At 39.8% G+C, this 6,000-nt stretch overlaps 1 non-coding gene across 1 annotated transcript; it reads left to right on the top strand.

The window, feature by feature from the left end:
- The first annotated feature begins 3,771 nt into the window (after window positions 1–3,771).
- TRNAQ-CUG (transfer RNA glutamine (anticodon CUG)) lies at window positions 3,772–3,843 on the top strand. Its single transcript has one exon. It is a non-coding gene; the product is annotated as a tRNA-Gln (tRNA).
- The last annotated feature ends 2,157 nt before the right edge of the window (window positions 3,844–6,000 follow it).

Genomic DNA, 6,000 nt, shown 5'->3' with positions numbered 1-6,000 from the left:
GCACTTCTAAATTCCACCAGAGAGCCTCGTACAAATATTGGGTTGGCCAAAATGTTCATTCAGGCTTTTCTGTAAAACTCAAACGAACTTTTTGATCCATCCAGTAGTTACTCCCTTTCATGTAGTAAACTAATTTTGGAGAAAACTCTCCTAGGGAGGTAATCTAAACTAAAAGAAATCATTTATGTGCAAAGACATATATGATACTTTTAGTTATAACAATAAAATAAACATTTCCAACAATGGAGAGAGGGATGATTATATAACTTGGGTTATATATACCTGGAAGAATATTACCAAGCCATTAAAGACAGTATTTTGTAAGAAGTTGTGAATGGCTCAGGGAAAAAGTACAAGATATATAGTGTTAAATGAAAAGAGTAGGATAAAAAATGTATATGCTATATGACCTCAATTATGTAAAATTTTTGAGGATGGGAGAAAATACACAGAAGTGTTGCTAGTGTGGTTTCTTGGTTGTGCGATTGTGGGTTATTTTTTTGTTTTTCTAATGTGAAGCAGACATCATTACTCAAGTTTTAAAAATGAAGAAGCAGAAATAGTGATTTTATTGCTGGAACAAGAGAAATATAATATCTAGATACAAGGCTTTCATATTACTCTGTAATCAAACATTTAGCTCAAGTGGTCATTTTCAAAGGAATTATGTTTGCTACAGTGGTGAAACCCAGGGCTTTATCTTTGTTTTCTTATGATGCTAATAAGTTAACAATAAAAATAATTTAAAAAGAAGTAATCCCACAATGATGAAAAGAGCATGAAAGCAAATGACAGATGGTAAGAAACATTGTTTACCTCCCCAAATTTCAATATCTTTATGCAGTTGAGATTTAGTTCTTACTCGTGTAAGAGTCTACTGTGGACTTTTAAGTCAGCAAAGAAAGGGGAGCCCATTTTGCCCTTGTGGTGATTCAGGGACCCAGGCTTCTTCTATCTTAAGGATCTGCTATCTCGTAAGGCTGGAGAAAGTCCACACTTCTTTAAAGTCTAGGGGTACATGTTACTTTTGCATTCATAATCTGTTCGTTATGACTAATCACTCAGCCACCCTGAGATGCAAACTGTTATGCAGATTGTTATGCAAATTATTATGCAAATTGAGATGCAGATATAGATGCTGGCTGGATAACTTATTCCCATAGACAACTCCCATAGACAACTATGGAGGATGGAACATGGATTGAGGTGAACATTACAATTACCAGCAACATTTGGGGAGGCAGAAAAGAGTTCAATAAATAGTAACTGAGTTAGCAGAGTGAATAAAGCTGAAACCTTACTGTCTGCAAGGTGGAAAGCTACCAATTATAAAGTTATTAACATCTGTAAAGGGTATTTCAGATCCTTGGAAAAGCTAATAGGAATTGGGGGAAAAAAAAACAAGATTAAAGGAAACTAATCTCTGAGAAAACAGTCATGGAAAAACCAAATCACAGAGGACATATCAGGCATCTTGATTACAATGGTCTGTCATATACAATCACTCTAAAATGGGTCCATCTGCTGGTGTATCAGGTTCATAATACCAATTAGGTTTTGCAGACTACCTCTTAAATAGGATTGGACTGCTAAGGGGCCACCAGAATTCTGAGGAATGATATGTACCAAAGCAAATAAATAGAAGAAAGAGCCTGATGGAACTAGAAACTAGTAAATAACAGAAGGAAAAAAAAAAACTATTATTAATTTTCTCAGAGAAATAAGAGAACATTTTATACCTATGGGACAATAATAGGATGCTGTTATTTTTGAAAGAGCGTCAAGAGAACAAGAAGTCTTGAAATTTTAAAAACTGTGGTGATAGGAAAAAGTTTGATGGAAGAGTTGGAAGATAAAGTTGGAAAATTTTCTCATAAAGAGGAAGAGAAAAGAAAGATGGAAAATAGGAAAATGGTAGATAAATTAAAAGCTCATTCTAGGAAGTCCAGCTATGTCTGATTGAAAGTGTTCCAGGACAAGACAACAAAGAAAATAAAGGGTGACAATTACTTATAAATGCCCCCCAAAATTCACCAGACCTAAAAGTTCCACTTATTGCTCAACACAATAAATGAAAAAGACTAAGAATCTACCCAAGTGTCTACATTATTTAAGAATGGCATTTAACCTCATCACCACAGCAATATCTAGAAGACAAAGGAGTCATGCTCACCAAGTTCTATGATAAAGTGATTTCCACTCTAGAAATCTCTACCTGACTAGACTAAATCATTTATGAAGTTAGTAAATATCTTTTCAGAAATGCATTATAGTTGGTGGTGGGAAGGGATAACCAGGAAACAGAGACCTCATGAGAACTTAAATCTGGGTGTCTCTAATGGGAAATCAGAACCCAGGGGGTGGAATCACCTTCTGGCAGCAGGCATCTGGAGTTATGGAGGAGAGACAACTGCTACTGCCAGGAGATGTTACATAATGCAGAGGGTGCAGTTACAGTGCGGCCTCTTCAACCTGGAAGTATTTCTTCTGTATTTCAGGCATCTTTATGTAACTCGAACGGTCTTGGCTGAATGCCGATACTTCTCCGGGGCTTTTGTTGGGAAGGTTCAAACCCGCATAGCTACAATTATTTACTTTTAGTAAAGACGTTTGCTTTTCTCCTCAACCCTTTGGGTTGACAGTCTGGATTCTTCCATTTCCTGCTGTTGCCTTCCCCTAAGGCAATAAACCGTCCTGTCAAGTCTCCTGCTTGACATCAGGAAGACTTCACTGCCCATGAAAGAGGTAGGTCACAGCTTTGGAACTGTGGTGCTGGAGAAGACTCTTTGAGAGTCCCTTGGACCTCAGGGAGATCAAACCAGTAAATCCTGGAGGAAATCAACCCTAACGATTCATTGGAAGGACTGATGCTGAAGCTGAAACTCCAATACTTTGGCCACATGATGCAAAGAGCCAACTCATTGGAAAAGACCCTGAGGCTGGGAAAGATTGAGGGCAAGAGGAGAAGGGGGCGACAGAGGGTGAGGTGGCTGAATGGCATCACTGACTCAATGGACATGAGTTTGAGCAAACTTCGGGACAGGGGTTTAATGAAGGACGGGGAAGCCTGGTGTGCTGCAGTCCATGGGGTCGCTAACAGTCGGACACTGAGCGACTGAACAACAGCTTTCTCAGTGAGAACCAAGTTACAAAACCCTGTTTTGAAAACATTCAAAGTGCTTTACCCTTGGTCTCCACGAGGTGGAAGCGTTCAGAGAAACAGAAGTCATCTCTTGGCATCCCACTCTCTCCGCCCCCCGGTCCGCCTCTGCCACAGCGCCAGGACTGGTTGGCACACCACGTCAAATGAAGTCATTCACAATTTATGTCTCACGAAATTCAACTTCCAAGAACGTCCCTTACGTTCGAAGTCGAGAATTCGGGACAAACACTGGGGATGCAGCGAGCCCAGCCGTTCCTCCGACAACGCCAGCAGGGAGCACGGCTCTGCAAACACCGTATCGGAGCGCGGGTCACTGCATCTGGGCAGCCCGGCTGACTGTGGTCGTGCGGAGAGCCGCCCCGTGAGCTACAGAAAAGGCACGGAGGAGCGCGAGAAAGCACGGACCTACCACTTCTATCCCGAGAAACTGATTTGCTCTAGTTTTGCACTAGGAGCTCTGGTGCGCCTAAGAAAAGGGGTGTGTGCTATGGAGGCAGATAGAGAAAACAAGGATGAGGATGCAAATTTCGGCTTTTCAGAGGACGTGTTATTGCAGAACTGAAGCTATATGGTATCAGGAAGGAGTGCTATCGGTTTTCTAGCCGTGGGGTTCCATGGTGTAATGGTTAGCACTCTGGACTCTGAATCCAGCGATCCGAGTTCAAATCTCGGTGGAACCTAGGTTCTTTTACTTTCTGACATTACTTATCTTTCCAGTTTTCCTTTTAGGGAGAGTTGGCAGGGAATCTGCAATTCACGTTTTGCCTTTTCTTTATAGACTTTACTACATCATTTTGGAGTTTTTCTACCTTGTGAAAATTTAAAATGGCCAAGTATACATTCTGTTTTAAATTGTCTTGATACCAAATAGGAAGAATTTTAAAGTACAACTTTAAATACTCAAAGCCAAAAGTAAAACTAGTTTTTTAGTTTGTTTTTAAAATAGTCTAGAAGTAAAGAATTAAGATGCAATCACATCCACGTTATTCCTCATCATATTCTAATGAAAATGTTATAAATGCTTGTTGGGAATGTGTTTGATGTTCTTTCTACTGCTATTAGCTAAAGAATGCTCTTGTTATATTAATTTTATATTAACTAATTGAATTTTTACTAATTATTAACATTACATAAAATACACACAAATTACTGTTTTCGCACATTCTTAATTATTGAAGCCCTTGAAAGTGAAAATCCACCCACGCTTTAATTGATTCATAGTATTTCAACATATGAAGCATATTAAGGAGATTTTTCACTCTATGTTAATAGCTGAAATTCTTATTCTCATTTTAGCTATCTATTTTTTGTTCTTAGCTGAACTTTCAATTACCAATAGATGTTAGTGAGCAATCTGGAAAAGCAAATTGCTAAAGTAAAGGGGGGAAAGCTACCTACCCATACCTTTTGTTTCTTTGTTAATGTTCTTATGTTTGCTGTTACTTCAGCCTAACAGATACACTGCTTTTATGAAGACACCAACTGCCTGATTGTAATTTGAAATCTTAACTCCTTAGAAGTTTAGGGAAAGGCCATATTTTCATGTCTACCAAAGATACAGTTTATGCAAAGTCCTGCATGAACGCCATTATCAGAGACTGCTTCCTGGTCGATGTATATCCCTGGGGCCTCAAAACCCTTCGTTGTAGGTATACATTTCCTCACCTTCCCTGAGTTCATTTACTTATAAAGCCATGAAAATTTAATAGGTACAAAGGACCTCAGTTGGCACTGATTTCCATACTAAGGATGTCCACAATACTATTTTTTAAATATAGGACTCCATAATAAAAACATTTACTAATTCAATTCCAATACTTGATTTCAAAAAAATGGAGAAACAACCTAACAATGTCAACACCCGCTCTTGGCAGTGGAGTCCTCAGGGAGCCACCTTCTACTTCTGTTGGCGCAGTGGAGCCAGCATGGTGGAATGGGGAACGGAGACGCTCTGGGGCTGAATTCTTCACTCTGTGAATGTCTAACTGCGTAATTTTCAAGATGTAAAACTACTCTGTACCTCGGTCTCTTTACTTTATGTAAAAGAAGGTAAGGCTTCTTTGCTATGTTTTACCATGGTAAGTACTTTGCTTAAGGAAGACACTCCACAAATACCAGTGCTCTTAAGGAAGACACTCCACAAACACTAGGGCTCTCTTTTTCTTTCCTCTCCTCCCCCCGCCCCCTTCTCCTCCTCCTTATTCTTCAGAAAGAAGGGTACCTGAAAATGGAAAGGGGACATTTTGGTGTATTTTGTTCAAAGTACCATGGTCAGTGATGCTTCTTTCCTAAAAATATTCTTGCTGGCAGAAGCAGCCTACCCTCTATTCCAAAACACTAGCCTATCCTTGGAGAAGGAAATGGCAGCCCACTCCAGTACTCTTGCCTGGAAAATCCCATGGATGGAGGAGCCTGGTAGGCTACAGTCCATGGGGTCTCGAAGAGTTAAGACACGGCTGAGCAACTTCATTTTCACTTTTCACTTTCATGCATTGGAGAAGGAAATGGCAACCCACTCCAGTGTTCTTGTCTAGAGAATCTCAGGGACGGAGGAGCCTGGTGGGCTGCTGTCTATGGGATTGCACAGAGTCAGACACTACTGAAGCGACTTAGCAGCAGCAGCAGCCTATCCTTGCTTAAAAACCAGATAAAAATCTCACCTGAAGTAGTTACCTTGCTTGAGGATATTGATTTTTTTCAAGACCTACCCCCACCACCTTTCACTGCCTATAGGACTCAGGGAATCACTATACATTTCTATTTTACATACTGAAAGAATGTAATATAATGCTAATTCATATCAAAAGAAAACCAGAGTAGTGTGTGGGGGAGTGATA

The sequence above is a fragment of the Dama dama genome, chromosome 7 (assembly GCF_033118175.1).
Source record: "Dama dama isolate Ldn47 chromosome 7, ASM3311817v1, whole genome shotgun sequence".
Taxonomy (NCBI): domain Eukaryota; kingdom Metazoa; phylum Chordata; class Mammalia; order Artiodactyla; family Cervidae; genus Dama; species Dama dama.
The sequence above is the reverse complement of the archived record's forward strand: the minus strand, read 5'-3'. Positions and strand labels throughout refer to the sequence as shown.